We start from the raw sequence: 16,650 nt of genomic DNA on the forward strand, positions 1-16,650 counted from the left end.
TTATTCCATCGCAGGATCATGAGGGGTGGTAGCAGGGTCTCAGGGAAGGAGGCCTTCATCCAGTAGTGGATAGATAAAAGTACTGTAGATTATTCACGTGTAGACAGGCAGGTACACAGGATCTCGGGGGAGATACTCTGATAGATGCACACACACTCAGGCAGGCAAGCAGATGCACACTCAGGTATATGGATAGGTGACTGGTAGCCACACGCAAAGTGGAGAGCACACGTCCATCCATACTTCACCACACGAGTGGAGGAGCCACACGTACCTCCATGGTGGCAACTTGCAGAGCAGGGTGCACAGAACTCGCAGCGTCTCTCGCACAGTCCGGGTCTCTGCATGCGGAGCAGGAGACGAAGGCGAGGATCACAAATAGTCGAGGGGGCGTGACGGTACCCAGATCTCAACACGAGGACTCACATCCTCACCATGAACCCACATCATCAACGCAGACTCACATCATCACCACTTACTCACAACACGAAACACAAAAACAACCAACATTCGCCACAAAGTAGTGGTGATGTCACCACGGCGCCTGTGCCGGGCCAGGTGCACTTTTAGGCCACATCAAGTGCCGAAGGCTGTCAAGACGTCACGGGATAGACCCAGGTTCCAAAGGTTGGCTGAGATGACTGGTAGATACACCAGCTGTATCCCAAACTGTGCCAACTTGCTGAATTTTATCCGCCACTCGTTGTGAGCGTCACTCCTCTGCCCTCAGTTGTTGTTGGAGGGCGACTGCCTCCAACTGCCCAGTAGCATCCTTCACGAGCTTCCTCGTGAAGGATGCTATTTACACCGCTGATACCACTCTTCTGCAAGTCCACTCAGCTCCACATCCTCCCAGACAGCATCAGTGCATATTTTCGACAGCCCATGTCATGCCCGTTTAGCCCCCTTTATGCGGCCAAAAAAACTGCTTGGATATGTGGGCTACAAGACCCAGCCAACGCAGCCTTGCCTGCCGGAGGAGCTTACTGGTGGGAAAGTGTCCAGATCTTTCAAGGATTTGTGAGCCCCTCACACAATCCAGCCTGTTTAAAGCCATGACGGATCGTAGGAACCACCACTAACACCACGAACAACACCACCACCAACAACACCAGCACCACCACCAACAAGAAAATTACCACCATCAACACCATCACCAAAAACATCACTAACACCACTAACAATACCAACACCACCCCCATCAACACCACCTACATCAACACCACCCCCATCAACACCAACAACACCACCATCAACAACACCACCACCAACTCGACTACCAACACCACCAACAGCACCACCAACAGCACCACCAACAACACCAATACGACCACTAAAACCACCAACACCACCACCATCAACACCACCAACACAACCACCAACAACACCCCAATCAACACCACCAACACCACGAACACCACCACGACCACCAAAACCACCAACAACACCACCACCAACACCACCACCATCAAAACCACCAACAACACCACCACCAACACCACCACCATCAACAACACCACCATCAACAACACCACCACCAATTCGAGTACCAACACCACCAACAGCACCACCAACAACACCACCACCATCAACACCAACACCACTATCAACAACACCACTATCAACAACACCACCACCAACTCGACTACCAACACCACCACCAACACCACCAGCAACACCACCACCATCAACACCAACAACACCACCATCAACAACACCACCATCAACAACACCACCACCAACTCGACTACCAACACCACCAACAGCACCACCAACAACACCACCACCACCACCAACACAACCACCATCAACACCAACACCATCAACACCACCAACAACACCACTAGCAACAAAGATAAAGATCCCCCTTATAGATGAAATAGACTGTTGGGGCAAGTGCTGATAGCCAGCAGTACCTATGAAGGCCAGAACGGCACACGAGGGAATGGGTGGCCAACACAACGCCCGACCGCCTTTGTCTCCCTAGTGGCGACGCTTTCACACCACACCAGGTACTCATTTGAGGCTGAGTCGACCTAGGGGAGGCCCAGGACCGGTTCACATAATCGCCACCGTGTTGGCCTTGAGAGGGAATCCAACTCGGGATCACCGGGTTCATAGCGCGGCGCGTTAACCACTACACACACACAGACTCACACACACAGACTCACACACACACAGACACACACACACAGACTCACACACACACAGACACACACACAGACTCACACACACACAGACTCACACACACAGACTCACACACACAGACTCACACACACACAGACTCACATCACCTCACCGCTCCTCACCTTCGCCAGATGCTCTCCCCGCCTCTCTAACGGACAAACTGCCAGGGGGAAGCGCGTGGCTCGAGACGAGGGGGCGGTACCATGAGACCACGCCCACTGCGACGTAAACAGCCCTGAGCCCCTCCCCCCACCGGAGCTCCTCCCCCCCATGGCCACACCCCCTCGCCCCACCCCTTTACCCCCCTCACCCCGCCCCTCCCCCCGCTGCTTCCGCTGAGGCCGGGGCGAGTGGAGGCGGCGCTGTGCATTGTGGGTGGCGAGCGGCCGATTTGGATTCCCGCTCACGGCCACCGTCGGTGGCTCGCGAGCTTCTGAAGCGGCGGCTCGCTGGCTGGGCCACCTCTACGTCGACTCAGCCCGAAGAAGGCGAGAAGCTTGCACGGTGTGGACACAGCAGCAGTGGCGGTGGTGCGGGGGAGGGGGAGGCAGAGGAGGCGCCTGGCCCACAGCCGTCACGCGCTAGGCGCCTGCTGAGTTCACGGCCCTGCTGCTGATGATGAGGAGAGGCACTGCCAGATTGCGGCTGATGGGATGAGTTAAATTTAGTTTTTTTGTGTCTCTGGAGGGACGGATTTGTTGTCGTGGCAGAAATGGCCTCCACTTGAGGCCGCGATGTGGAGTATTTGGTCTCCTCTTCCACGCTGGGCGTAGCCACACTTTACCCCTCCACACGCGGGCCGTGAGCTCACTGGACTTGCAATGCAGAGGTGCAGGTTCGAGTCCATTTCACACTCAGCCACCCACTCAGCTACCCACTCACCCACCCACTCACTCAGCCACTCACTCACTTAGCCACCCACTCACCCACCCACTCACTCAGCCACTCACTCACCCACCCACTCACCCACAGAGGGATAAAGACCCTTCATGCAGTGGTTGTGTAGTATCTGCGTTAATATTTTTGTTGTTTGGTTATGGTGGTGGTTGTGGTGGTGGTTGTGATTATATTTGGTTGTAGTGGTGGTTGAGGTTACAGTTGTGTTGTAGGTGGTTATATTGGTTGTTATGGTAATTGTGGCTCTGGTTGTGGTGGTTTTGGTTGTGGTTATAATTGTGGTTGTGTAGGTTGTGGTTAAATGTGCGGTTGTGGTCTTTGTGGTTATATTTGTTATAATTGTGTAGGTGGTGGTTGTAATGGTCATAGTTGTGGTGTAGGTGGTTATGATGGTTGTTTTGGTAGTTGTATGTATTTTGAACTTCTATCGCACCCTACCCAGCCAACCGTGATAATTGGAGGTGTGGTATTAGTTGTGGTTATTTTATGGTTCTTTTGGTTATAGTTGTGGTGGTGATTGTGGTTGGTGCAGGTGCTGGGATGAAGGATGCGTTCTGGGTCCTCTGCCCATGCGGCTCCAACAGCGATGGCTCCAGCCAGCACTGCCGCCCCTGTGTCGCATTGGTCACATGACCTTGCCTCCCAGCATACCTTGCAGTCGTCGTTGATTCTGGGCCATCTTTACCTCCTGCATCTCGAGAGGAGCTCTGGCTTCCTGCACGCGCTCTCCTCCTACCTCTGCTCTCTCTCCCCGTGTCTCCCTCCTCTCTCTCCCCGTGTCTCCATCCCCCTCTAATTTCTGGGTGGTCCAGGTTCAGGGGTCAGGAGTTTACTGGCTGCACTCCAACCTTTGACCTTGGCTGTCATTCGAGTGGATTTGTCACACAGCAGTCAACCCATAGCATCAGGATCTGTCCCGTGACCTCCTCCTGTGCCTAGCCTGGAACAGCAGTCAACCTGTGGCACCCGGATCTGTCCTGTGACCTCCTCCTGCACCTAGCCTGGTACAGCAGTCAACCCATGGCACCTGGGTCTGTCCCGTGTCCTCCTGCATCCAGCATGGCTTAGCAGTCAACCCATGGTACTTGGGTCTATCCCGTGTACTGCTGCTCCTGCACCTGCACCTAGTCTGGCACAGCAGTCAACCCATGGCACCTGGTTTGTTGTGATGACATTACCGCCACGTAGTGGCGAATGGTGGCCATTGTTGTGAGTTGGTGGGCTTGTGTGTAAGTAATTGTGATTGAGTGTGTGACTATCATGTCGTGTGTGCGAGTTGGATGGTAATGGTGTGCTTATGAGGGTGAGTGTGTGTGGGTGTGTGAGTTTCGTGGTGAGGATGTGAGTGATGGTATGTGACAGTGTGAGTTTGATGGTGATTGTATCATGGTGAGTGCAAGCAATACTGTGAGTTTGACTTAATTCCCCCCCCCCTCCCTCTACCCACTACCCACTCTTCCTTCCTCTCCCCCCACTCTCCCCACCCCCTCTACCTCACCCCCTCTACCTCCCTCTCTACCTCCCTCTCTTTCCCTGCCTCTATCCCTCTCCTTTCTCCCGTAACTACCTCGCCTGTAATACAGGAGGTCGTGGGTTCGATCCCTACCCTCACACCTGCTATATATTTTAAGTTTGCATGTCTCTCTCTCCCTGTGGTCGCGTTCAGAGTGTTTGGTTTCTATAAGTGTCGACGTGATGATAAGCCACTTCGTTGACCGATAATTTTTGGCCTTTTCTCTTCTGAAGAAGAGCTGTGTAGCTCGGTGGGCCTCACCTGGTAAAATATAAATAGTTTAGTTTCCTCTCTTCCTCCTTCCTTCCTCCCTCTCCACACCCCCTACCCCCCAGCACAATAACAAGAAGCAGGAGGAGGAAGGTTCGTCTCCCAAGCCGAGCGCTTCCAGGTCCACCTTCATGATCCTCCCTCTGCCCCAGGGTGGAAAGATCCCCTCGCACAGGGTTACGGTATCCCACCCACATACACACAGGGTTACAGTACCCCCTACTCACATGCCAGGCTATGTGCACCACACAGAGACCTAAAGACTCGCACATAGATCCATAGACTCACACAGACCCATAGACTTACACAGAAACCAATTAACTCAAACAAAGACCTGTCGAAACACAGACAATATTCTTGCACAAAGACCCATAGACTCGCACAGACTCATCCACTCGTGCACTCATCCACTCAACGACTCACAGGCTTACTCGCTCACCCAATCCCTCACGTACTCAGCCACTCACTCAAGAACGCTCTCATCCATTTACCCACCCACTTGCTCACCCACTCGTGCATCCACTCACATAATCACTCATAAACTCACCCACTCACACGCTCAGAAACTGACTCACAAAATAATTCACCCACTCGTGCACTCACTCGCCCACTTCCCCATGTGCACACAGATTCACCCACTTACTTACTCGCTCACAGACTCCCTCTCTGATAGACTCGCTCACTCACACTCAATCGCTCACAAGAAGCTCTCACCCACTAACTTATTCAGAAACTCACTCAACCACCGACCCACTTACTTAAAAACTACCTCACTTATCCACACCCACTCACTGACCTACTTACTCATTCACTCGCTCAGCCACTCACTGACCAACTCGCTCACTTGCAGACTCACTCACTCACTCATCCACTCACTCCGAAACTCATTCATCCACCCACCGACTCACTCGCAACCATTAACCCATCCACTCAATCATTTCATCCATTCACTCATCCACTCACTCAACTACTCACTCATTCAACAACCCACTTACTCAGCCACTCATTCAGAAACTCATTCACCTACTCACCCACACACTCACTCACCCACTTACCTATCCACTCTTCCACTCATTCAAGCATCCACTCTCTTAACCACGATCTCAGAATATCACTCACCCACTCACCCTCCCAATAATTTCATCACTCACTCACCCACTCACTCCATCAGTCACTCACCCACTCACTCATCCACTCAATCAATAACCTGCTCATTTACTTACTCACAAATGCGCTCATCTACTTGCTCAATTAGTCACTCACTCACCCACATTTTCACATTTATTCCTTCCGCACTTCCTCATTCAGCTACTTCGCCAATGATTATCTTATTCATTCACTCAATCACGTATCCACTCACTCAACTACTCACCCATCCACCCAATCACTCAGAAACTCACTCACCCACTCACCCACTCAATTATCCACTCACTGACCCACTCACTAACTCACTCAGAAATGCACTCACCCACCCACTCATTTATCAAATCATCCACTCTCTCACCTACTCACCCACTCACACACAAATGTACACACTCACTAACCCACTCCCTCACCTACTCACTCACCTACTCACTCATCCACTCGCTCAACCACTCACAGATTCACTCACTCACAGACTCTCTCATCCACCAATTCTCACTTGGTCACCCACTCATCTACTCAATAATTCACCCACCCACAAACGCACACACAAAAACACCCACAAAGATAAAGATCCCCCGTATAGCCATAACAGACCGTTGGGGCAAATGCTGTTAGCAAGCACCTATGAAAGCCAGCATGGAACACGAGGGGGTGGGTGGCCAGCAACAGGCACAGCCAACTTTGTCTCCCTAGTGGTGAGGTGTGTGCACATCACCACTAGGGAGATGAAGTTGACCTACGGGATGCCTGGTTCAGATAATCGTCACCAGTGTTGACCATTAGAGGGAATCAAACCTGGGTCGCCAAGTTCGTAGCGCAGCACACTAATCGCTATACTACACACTCACTCTCACAAGCTCATTCACTCTCACAAGCTCACTCACTCTCACAAACTCACTCACTCTCACAATCTCAATCACTCTCTCACAAGCTTACTCACTCCCACAAGCTCGCTCTCACAAACTCACTCTCATAATCTCCCTCACTCTCACAAACTCACTCACCCTCACAAACTCACTCTCACAAGCTCACTCACTCTCACAAGCTCTCTCTCACAAACTTACTCACTCCCACATGCTCACTCACACTCACAAGCTCACTCACACTCACAAGCTTACACTCACAAACTCACTCTCACAAGCTCACTCACTCTCACAAACTCACTCACTCCCACATGCTCACTCACTCTCACACACTGACTCGCTCTCACAAGCTCACTCGCTCTCCCAAACTCACTCGTTCTCACAAACTCACTCGCTCTCATAAGCTCACTTACTCTCACAAGCTCACTCTCTCTCACAAGCTCACTCGCTCTCAAAAACTCACTCACTCTCACAAGCTCACTTACTCTCACAAACTCACTCGCTCTCACAAACTCACTCACTCTCACAAACTCACTTTCACAAACTCACCCTCGCACAAACTCACTCACTCTCACAAACTCACCCTCGCACAAACTTACTCTGACTCACTCTCACACAAAGACAAATACATTCCCTGTTTGAGATTCCCTTTTAGCCTGAAGAGACTGTTGGGGAATGTGCTGTTAGCGAGCACCTATTGAGACCGAATCAGCACACTCGGGAGTGGGTTGCTTTAGAGTTCAGTGTTACTCACTGGGGCTTCCATAGAGTTCGGTGTTAATAACTGGGACTTCCTTAGAGTTCAGTGTTACTCATTGGGGCTCCAATAGGGTTAAGTGTTAATCACTGGATCTCCCATAGGGTTCAGTGTTGCTCACTGGGTCTCCCATAGGGTTGCATGTTAATCAATGGGTCTCCCATAGGGTTCGTGTTACTCACTGGGTCTCCCATAGAGTTCAGTGTTACTCACTGGGTCTCCCATAGGGTTGAGTGTTAATCACTGGGTCTCCCATAGGGTTTGGTGTTAATCACTGGGGCTCCAATAGGTTTCAGTGTTACTCACTGGGTCTCCCATAGGGTTCAGTGTTAATTACTGGGTCTCCCATAGGGTTCAGTATTAATCACTGGGTCTCCCATCGGGTTCAGTGTTACTCACTGGGTCTCCCATAGAGTTCAGTGTTACTCACTGGGCATTCCATAGGGTTGAGTGTTACTGGGTCTTCCATAGGGTTCATTGTTATTTACTGGGTCTCCCATAGGGTGGAGTGTTAATCACTGGGGCTCCCATAGAGTTCAGTTTTAATAACTGTGTCTCCCATAGAGTTCAGTGTTAATCACTGGGGCTCACATAGGGTTCAGTGTTAATCATTGGGTCTCCCATAGGGTTCGTGTTAATCACAGACCCATAGATTCCTAAAACCCTAACTCTATAAACACCTAAACCTCTATACCCCTAACCCTCTAAACCCCTATACTCCGAAAACCATAACCCTCTAATCTCCTTCACCCTTAACACCCTAACTTTCTAATCCCCTTAACCCTTAAACCCCTCACCCTCTAAACTCCTCACCCTCTAAACCCCTATGCCTCTAACCCCCTAACCCTCTGAACCCAAACCCCTAACTCTTTGAGCCCCCAACTTTCTAAATCCTTAAAAACCAAACCCTCTAAAACCCTAACCCTCGAAACCTATGTCCTTCTAAAGCGTAACCTTCAGAACCCTTAACCCTGTAAACCTCGAAACCTTAACATTCTACAACCCTAATCCCTAACCTAAATCCGAACCCATCTAAACCCCAACCATCTCAAAATCTAACTAACCCCTAACCCTCTAAACACCTAACCTTCTAAACCCCAACCTTCTAAACCTCTAACCCTCTAAAAACCCTAAAACCCAAACCCTCTAAACACCTAACCCTCTAATCTCCTAACCGTTTAAACCCCTATACCCCTACAACCCAAACCCTAAAAAAACCCTAACCCTCAAACCTTTATTACACTAAACCCATAACCCTCTAAACCCCCAACTCTCCAATCCCATGTTTTTTTTTGCGGTAAGATCGTGTAAATATAAATGTCTTAAAACCCGTCACCACCCGACACAGCCAATTAATAAAGTTTGTCACGTGAACAAAAGTGCCAATTAGTTTCTACTTTGGCACATCGGTGTGTTGGAGACTAACCCAAATAAACCTTTATTATGCATAACGCCTCAACCCCATAACTCCCCCTGCGCCACCCCCCATGTCCCCCCACACCCCCCTCACCCCCCACACCCACAACACCCCCCTCGCCTCCCCCCGCTGCTACTTCCGCTGAGGCCGGGGCGAGTGGAGGCTGCGCTGTGCATTGTGGGTGGCGAGAGGCTGATTTGGATTCCCTCTCACGGTCACCGTCGGTGGCTCGCGAGCTTCTGAAGTGGTGGCTCGTTGGCTGGGCCTCCTCTACGTCGACTCAGCCAGAAGGTGTGAACCAAGCGCGGTGTGGACACATCAGCAGTGGCGGTGGTGGGGGGGGAGACAAAGGAGGCATCTGGCCCACAGGTGCCTCCTTTGTCTCACTCCCCCCGTGTCTCCCTCCCCTCTCTCCCCGTGTCTCCCTCCCCTCTCTCCCCGTGTCTCCCTCCTCTCTCTCCCCGTGTCTCCCTCCTCTCTCTCCCCGTGTCTCCCTCCTCTCTCTCCCCGTGTCTCCCTCCACTCTCTCCCCGTGTCTCCCTCCTCTCTCTCCCCGTATCTCTCTCCTCTCTCTCCCCGTGTCTCCCTCCTCTATCTCCCCATGTCTCCCTCCCTCCTCTCTCTCCCCGTGTCTCCCTCCCTCCTCTCTCTCCCCATGTCTCCATGTCCCCTTCTCTCTAGGTGGTGCAGGTTCAGGAGTTTTCTGGCTGCACTCCGACCTTTGGCCTTGGCTGTCGCCCAAGTGGGATTGTCGCACAGCAGGCAACCCATAGCATCAGTATCTGTCCCATGACCTCCTCTTGCACCTAGCCTGGCACAGCAATCAACCCATGGCACCTGGGTTGTTGTGATGACATCACCGTCATGTAGTGGCAAATTACGGCTGTTGTCATCGTGAGTTTGTAGGCTTGTGTGTGAGTAATGGTGCATGTGTGACTTTCATGATGTGTGTGAGAGTAGGATGGTTGGGGCGTGTTTTTGAGGGTGAGTGTGTGAGTATCATGGTGAGTGTGTGGGTGTGTGAGTGTGTTTTAGATGGCTGGCAATGTTGATGGGTGGTGATGATGATGCAAGCCTTGTGCTAGAGAATGGCCCACTGAAACTAATATAACAGAGCATCTTCTGAGTACCCTTTAAGTGCTGTCTGGTCCACATCGTAAAGGGTAGAACTTTCCCACCTGTCCTTCGATGTTTGCATGACTGCTTTTGTTTTATTTTGTGAATAGCAAAAAGCATTCAACCCCATAATACATGTTGTTTTATTGGTCGCTCGTCCATTTCATATCCCATAGCGTAACCACTCATATATTTGGATTCCTCTCGATGAGGCGGGCAGTACGAGTACCACCTTGATGGGGCTGCGACGTTTCCTTCCAGAGTTATTACCAAAAAACCACAAACATCCCAGAATCCTCTCGGTTTGGGGTCAAAATATTGTCACTTATTAAATCCCATAAGAAACGTCGCATCGAATAAATGTGATTGAATTCTCCCCGCCTGGACGAGCGGAATTGAATGGTGCAACTGGTTTTGCTGTGCTGTGTTAAATTCGATGTTTGCATGACTGCTTTTGTTTTATTTTGTGAATAGCAAAAAGCATTCAACCCCATAATACATGTTGTTTTATTGGTCGCTCGTCCATTTCATATCCCATAGCGTAACCACTCATATATTTGGATTCCTGTCGATGAGGCGAGCAGTACGAGTACCACCTTGATGGGTCTGCGACGTTTCCTTCCAGAGTTATTACCAAAAAACCACAAACATCCCAGAATCCTCTCGGTTTGGGGTCAAAATATTGTCGCTTATTAAATCCCATAAGAAACGTCGCATCGAATAAATGTGATTGAATTCTCCCCGCCTGGACGAGCGGAATTGAATGGTGCAACTGGTTTGCTGTGCTGTGTTAAATTCGATGTTTGCATGACTGCTTTTGTTTTATTTTGTGAATAGCAAAAAGCATTCAACCCCATAATACATGTTGTTTTATTGGTCGCTCGTCCATTTCATATCCCATAGCGTAACCACTCATATATTTGGATTCCTCTCGATGAGGCGAGCAGTACGAGTACCACCTTGATGGGTCTGCGACGTTTCCTTCCAGAGTTATTACCAAAAAACCACAAACATCCCAGAATCCTCTCGGTTTGGGGTCAAAATGTTGTCGCTTATTAAATCCCATAAGAAACGTCGCATCGAATAAATGTGATTGAATTCTCCCCGCCTGGACGAGCAGAATTGAATGGTGCAACTGGTTTTGCTGTGCTGTGTTAAATTCGATGTTTGCATGACTGCTTTTGTTTTATTTTGTGAATAGCAAAAAGCATTCAACCCCATAATACATGTTGTTTTATTGGTCGCTCGTCCATTTCATATCCCATAGCGTAACCACTCATATATTTGGATTCCTCTCGATGAGGCGAGCAGTACGAGTACCACCTTGATGGGTCTGCGACGTTTCCTTCCAGAGTTATTACCAAAAAACCACAAACATCCCAGAATCCTTGGTTTGGGGTCAAAATGTTGTCGCTTATTAAATCCCATAAGAAACGTCGCATCGAATAAATGTGATTGAATTCTCCCCGCCTGGACGAGCGGAATTGAATGGTGCAACTGGTTTGCTGTGCTGTGTTAAATTCGATGTTTGCATGACTGCTTTTGTTTTATTTTGTGAATAGCAAAAAGCATTCAACCCCATAATACATGTTGTTTTATTGGTCGCTCGTCCATTTCATATCCCATAGCGTAACCACTCATATATTTGGATTCCTCTCGATGAGGCGAGCAGTACGAGTACCACCTTGATGGGTCTGCGACGTTTCCTTCCAGAGTTATTACCAAAAAACCACAAACATCCCAGAATCCTCTCGGTTTGGGGTCAAAATGTTGTCGCTTATTAAATCCCATAAGAAACGTCGCATCGAATAAATGTGATTGAATTCTCCCCGCCTGGACGAGCAGAATTGAATGGTGCAACTGGTTTTGCTGTGCTGTGTTAAATTCGATGTTTGCATGACTGCTTTTGTTTTATTTTGTGAATAGCAAAAAGCATTCAACCCCATAATATATGTTGTTTTATTGGTCGCTCGTCCATTTCATATCCCATAGCGTAACCACTCATATATTTGGATTCCTCTCGATGAGGCGAGCAGTACGAGTACCACCTTGATGGGTCTGCGACGTTTCCTTCCAGAGTTATTACCAAAAAACCACAAACATCCCAGAATCCTCTCGGTTTGGGGTCAAAATGTTGTCGCTTATTAAATCCCATAAGAAACGTCGCATCGAATAAATGTGATTGAATTCTCCCCGCCTGGACGAGCGGAATTGATTGGTGCAGCTGGTTTTGCTGTGCTGTGTTAAATTCGATGTTTGCATGACTGCTTTTGTTTTATTTTGTGAATAGCAAAAAGCATTCAACCCCATAATACATGTTGTTTTATTGGTCGCTCGTCCATTTCATATCCCATAGCGTAACCACTCATATATTTGGATTCCTCTCGATGAGGCGAGCAGTACGAGTACCACCTTGATGGGTCTGCGACGTTTCCTTCCAGAGTTATTACCAAAAAACCACAAACATCCCAGAATCTTCTCGGTTTGGGGTCAAAATGTTGTCGCTTATTAAATCCCATAAGAAACGTCGCATCGAATAAATGTGATTGAATTCTCCCCGCCTGGACGAGCGGAATTGAATGGTGCAACTGGTTTGCTGTGCTGTGTTAAATTCGATGTTTGCATGACTGCTTTTGTTTTATTTTGTGAATAGCAAAAAGCATTCAACCCCATAATACATGTTGTTTTATTGGTCGCTCGTCCATTTCATATCCCATAGCGTAACCACTCATATATTTGGATTCCTCTCGATGAGGCGAGCAGTACGAGTACCACCTTGATGGGTCTGCGACGTTTCCTTCCAGAGTTATTACCAAAAAACCACAAACATCCCAGAATCCTCTCGGTTTGGGGTCAAAATGTTGTCGCTTATTAAATCCCATAAGAAACGTCGCATCGAATAAATGTGATTGAATTCTCCCCGCCTGGACGAGCAGAATTGAATGGTGCAACTGGTTTTGCTGTGCTGTGTTAAATTCGATGTTTGCATGACTGCTTTTGTTTTATTTTGTGAATAGCAAAAAGCATTCAACCCCATAATACATGTTGTTTTATTGGTCGCTCGTCCATTTCATATCCCATAGCGTAACCACTCATATATTTGGATTCCTCTCGATGAGGCGAGCAGTACGAGTACCACCTTGATGGGTCTGCGACGTTTCCTTCCAGAGTTATTACCAAAAAACCACAAACATCCCAGAATCCTCTCGGTTTGGGGTCAAAATGTTGTCGCTTATTAAATCCCATAAGAAACGTCGCATCGAATGAATGTGATTGAATTCTCCCCGCCTGGACGAGCGGAATTGATTGGTGCAACTGGTTTTGCTGTGCTGTGTTAAATTCGATGTTTGCATGACTGCTTTTGTTTTATTTTGTGAATAGCAAAAAGCATTCAACCCCATAATACATGTTGTTTTATTGGTCGCTCGTCCATTTCATATCCCATAGCGTAACCACTCATATATTTGGATTCCTCTCGATGAGGCGAGCAGTACGAGTACCACTTTGATGGGTCTGCGACGTTTCCTTCCAGAGTTATTACCAAAAAACCACAAACATCCCAGAATCCTCTCGGTTTGGGGTCAAAATGTTGTCGCTTATTAAATCCCATAAGAAACGTCGCATCGAATAAATGTGATTGAATTCTCCCCGCCTGGACGAGCGGAATTGATTGGTGCAACTGGTTTTGCTGTGCTGTGTTAAATTCGATGTTTGCATGACTGCTTTTGTTTTATTTTGTGAATAGCAAAAAGCATTCAACCCCATAATACATGTTGTTTTATTGGTCGCTCGTCCATTTCATATCCCATAGCGTAACCACTCATATATTTGGATTCCTCTCGATGAGGCGAGCAGTACGAGTACCACCTTGATGGGTCTGCGACGTTTCCTTCCAGAGTTATTACCAAAAAACCACAAACATCCCAGAATCCTCTCGGTTTGGGGTCAAAATGTTGTCGCTTATTAAATCCCATAAGAAACGTCGCATCGAATAAATGTGATTGAATTCTCCCCGCCTGGACGAGCGGAATTTATTGGTGCAACTGGTTTTGCTGTGCTGTGTTAAATTCGATGTTTGCATGACTGCTTTTGTTTTATTTTGTGAATAGCAAAAAGCATTCAACCCCATAATACATGTTGTTTTATTGGTCGCTCGTCCATTTCATATCCCATAGCGTAACCACTCATATATTTGGATTCCTCTCGATGAGGCGAGCAGTACGAGTACCACCTTGATGGGTCTGCGACGTTTCCTTCCAGAGTTATTACCAAAAAACCACAAACATCCCAGAATCCTCTCGGTTTGGGGTCAAAATGTTGTCGCTTATTAAATCCCATAAGAAACGTCGCATCGAATAAATGTGATTGAATTCTCCCCGCCTGGACGAGCGGAATTGAATGGTGCAACTGGTTTGCTGTGCTGTGTTAAATTCGATGTTTGCATGACTGCTTTTGTTTTATTTTGTGAATAGCAAAAAGCATTCAACCCCATAATACATGTTGTTTTATTGGTCGCTCGTCCATTTCATATCCCATAGCGTAACCACTCATATATTTGGATTCCTCTCGATGAGGCGAGCAGTACGAGTACCACCTTGATGGGTCTGCGACGTTTCCTTCCAGAGTTATTACCAAAAAACCACAAACATCCCAGAATCCTCTCGGTTTGGGGTCAAAATGTTGTCGCTTATTAAATCCCATAAGAAACGTCGCATCGAATAAATGTGATTGAATTCTCCCCGCCTGGACGAGCAGAATTGAATGGTGCAACTGGTTTTGCTGTGCTGTGTTAAATTCGATGTTTGCATGACTGCTTTTGTTTTATTTTGTGAATAGCAAAAAGCATTCAACCCCATAATACATGTTGTTTTATTGGTCGCTCGTCCATTTCATATCCCATAGCGTAACCACTCATATATTTGGATTCCTCTCGATGAGGCGAGCAGTACGAGTACCACCTTGATGGGTCTGCGACGTTTCCTTCCAGAGTTATTACCAAAAAACCACAAACATCCCAGAATCCTCTCGGTTTGGGGTCAAAATGTTGTCGCTTATTAAATCCCATAAGAAACGTCGCATCGAATGAATGTGATTGAATTCTCCCCGCCTGGACGAGCGGAATTGATTGGTGCAACTGGTTTTGCTGTGCTGTGTTAAATTCGATGTTTGCATGACTGCTTTTGTTTTATTTTGTGAATAGCAAAAAGCATTCAACCCCATAATACATGTTGTTTTATTGGTCGCTCGTCCATTTCATATCCCATAGCGTAACCACTCATATATTTGGATTCCTCTCGATGAGGCGAGCAGTAGGAGTACCACCTTGATGGTTCTGCGACGTTTCCTTCCAGTGTTATTACCAAAAAACCACAAACATCCCAGAATCCTCTCGGTTTGGGGTCAAAATGTTGTCGCTTATTAAATCCCACAAGAAACGTCGCATCGAATAAATGTGATTGAATTCTCCCCGCCTGGACGAGCAGAATTGAATGGTGCAACTGGTTTTGCTGTGCTGTGTTAAATTCGATGTTTGCATGACTGCTTTTGTTTTATTTTGTGAATAGCAAAAAGCATTCAACCCCATAATACATGTTGTTTTATTGGTCGCTCGTCCATTTCATATCCCATAGCGTAACCACTCATATATTTGGATTCCTCTCGATGAGGCGAGCAGTACGAGTACCACCTTGATGGGTCTGCGACGTTTCCTTCCAGTGTTATTACCAAAAAACCACAAACATCCCAGAATCCTCTCGGTTTGGGGTCAAAATGTTGTCGCTTATTAAATCCCATAAGAAACGTCGCATCGAATAAATGTGATTGAATTCTCCCCGCCTGGACGAGCGGAATTGAATGGTGCAACTGGTTTTGCTGTGCTGTGTTAAATTCGATGTTTGCATGACTGCTTTTGTTTTATTTTGTGAATAGCAAAAAGCATTCAACCCCATAATACATGTTGTTTTATTGGTCGCTCGTCCATTTCATATCCCATAGCGTAACCACTCATATATTTGGATTCCTCTCGATGAGGCGAGCAGTACGAGTACCACCTTGATGGGTCTGCGACGTTTTCTTCCAGTGTTATTACCAAAAAACCACAAACATCCCAGAATCCTCTCGGTTTGGGGTCAAAATGTTGTCGCTTATTAAATCCCATAAGAAACGTCGCATCGAATAAATGTGATTGAATTCTCCCCGCCTGGACGAGCGGAATTTATTGGTGCAACTGGTTTTGCTGTGCTGTGTTAAATTCGATGTTTGCATGACTGCTTTTGTTTTATTTTGTGAATAGCAAAAAGCATTCAACCCCATAATACATGTTGTTTTATTGGTCGCTCGTCCATTTCATATCCCATAGCGTAACCACTCATATATTTGGATTCCTCTCGATGAGGCGAGCAGTACGAGTACCACCTTGATGGGTCTGCGACGTTTCCTTCCAGAGTTATTACCAAAAAACCACAAACATCCCAGAATCCTCTCG

General features: G+C 47.8%; 1 long non-coding RNA gene across 1 annotated transcript; it reads left to right on the top strand.

Moving 5' to 3' along the window:
- The first annotated feature begins 2,517 nt into the window (after positions 1-2,517).
- LOC142923141 (uncharacterized) lies at positions 2,518-10,548 on the top strand. Its single transcript, XR_012940546.1, has 4 exons — positions 2,518-2,691; positions 4,933-5,049; positions 9,197-9,341; positions 9,732-10,548. It is a non-coding gene; the product is annotated as an uncharacterized LOC142923141 (long non-coding RNA).
- The last annotated feature ends 6,102 nt before the right edge of the window (positions 10,549-16,650 follow it).

The sequence above is a fragment of the Petromyzon marinus genome, unplaced genomic scaffold (genome assembly GCF_048934315.1).
Source record: "Petromyzon marinus isolate PM22_M1 ecotype Great Lakes invasive population unplaced genomic scaffold, UKy_Petmar_22M1.pri1.0 PM_Scaffold_30, whole genome shotgun sequence".
In the NCBI taxonomy this organism is placed as follows: domain Eukaryota; kingdom Metazoa; phylum Chordata; class Hyperoartia; order Petromyzontiformes; family Petromyzontidae; genus Petromyzon; species Petromyzon marinus.